We start from the raw sequence: 1,409 nt of genomic DNA on the forward strand, positions 1-1,409 counted from the left end.
GGCGAAACCCTAACATAAACGAAGTATGAGATCGAAGAAGCCCCTTTAGAGATAGGGGAAAGATTCGCTCTTTCGCAGTTGTCCGGTCTTGCTTGATTGAAGATTCGACTCCCACAGGGGCTATCCCCTGCTTTGAATTCAAGGAAGTCCATTACTGAGAGAAATGGTGATCTCGTCTTGCTTGCTGGGAGAGAGGAAGCTTCCGGACCACCTTTTCCAGCCAGATAGCGAGCGATCACTCAGCAATGAACACTAACTGAAAGCGGCCGGGAATGAGTACCTATCCCTTACGGGAATCGAACCCGTGTCTTCGACATGAAAAGACGATGTCCTAACCACTGGACGAAAGGGACCAAAAAGCCATTCTTCATATACCGCTCCGTGGGCTCCGAGAATAGAAGTGGTTCGTTTTCTTTCTATACGAAATTCGACCTCTTTCTTATGTTCTTACTTCCATCTATTCTATTCCGCTTATTCATTATGAATTAGGGCATCCAAGACAAAGTTGGCAAACCGCGTTTTGGCTTCAGTCAACTATCGCAAGCAGGCATATTCTTCTTTTTGACCCTGAGCGGTTCGTATCAAGAGAGCCGCTCTCTTCAACTGGTAACCATTGGATTGGGGGTCTAATTCTGCAACAACAAAAGTGCCTGGTCAGCCTTTGGTTCGATAGGCTGGTGATCTCTGAATCCGATTCAGTACTCGATGATGGTATTCTTCTTTTTTCAGTTCAGTATTTGACTAGGTAGGAGGCTCTCTTAAGCCTGACTCCGATAGCCGCTCTTCAAGCTGATGCGCGGTAAGATACTGATTTTTCTGGTGTAATAGTCTTCATTACAAACCTTCATTCTCGCGTTTTCCTCTATCACTAGATCTTCCCTCGTGGGGATGAGATATAGTAGCCCTTAAGCTGTTGAGCTTATGTAACAGAATTTTTTCGAGAAGGGTCACGAACGATAAGAAGACTGTCTTCTCTTTGCTCGAATCTGCTTTTGACCTATAACCTTAGCGCATTGGGAAAGATTCCTGCTTGCTCTTTACCTAGCCCTTTAAGTAATAAGTAAGGCTTTAAAGGAGAGTAAGAAAAGAGTAAAGAGTTGTCTACCCTATTCTAATTCTAATAGCCATTACAGTTCATTTCGGCACTGCTTACCGGAATGTTCACATTGAAACGATTCCGATAATCCGGCAATGCCGCTTGTAAAGCTCTTTCGCGGCTAATCCGCGCAACAATCAATTCCATTCATTCCCTGCCCACCCCATGACCAGAACTTTTTCCATAGAAAGACCCCTCAACGTTTAACGTTTTGAGTAGGCGTTGCAGGAAAGGAAAATCATCCACACTTTCAGCAACCCTAAGAGCTACTAGAAGGACAAGCCTATAACAAAGGACATTTTCTTCGGCTACG

General features: G+C 44.6%; 1 non-coding gene across 1 annotated transcript; it reads right to left on the bottom strand.

The window, feature by feature from the left end:
• Nucleotides 1-281: 281 nt before the first annotated feature.
• On the bottom strand, nucleotides 282-353 carry TRNAE-UUC (transfer RNA glutamic acid (anticodon UUC)). Its single transcript has one exon. It is a non-coding gene; the product is annotated as a tRNA-Glu (tRNA).
• Between the last annotated feature and the right edge of the window lie 1,056 nt (nucleotides 354-1,409).

Source organism: Andrographis paniculata, unplaced genomic scaffold (genome assembly GCF_009805555.1).
Source record: "Andrographis paniculata isolate CXL003 unplaced genomic scaffold, ASM980555v1 Contig262END, whole genome shotgun sequence".
Lineage (NCBI taxonomy): Eukaryota > Viridiplantae > Streptophyta > Magnoliopsida > Lamiales > Acanthaceae > Andrographis > Andrographis paniculata.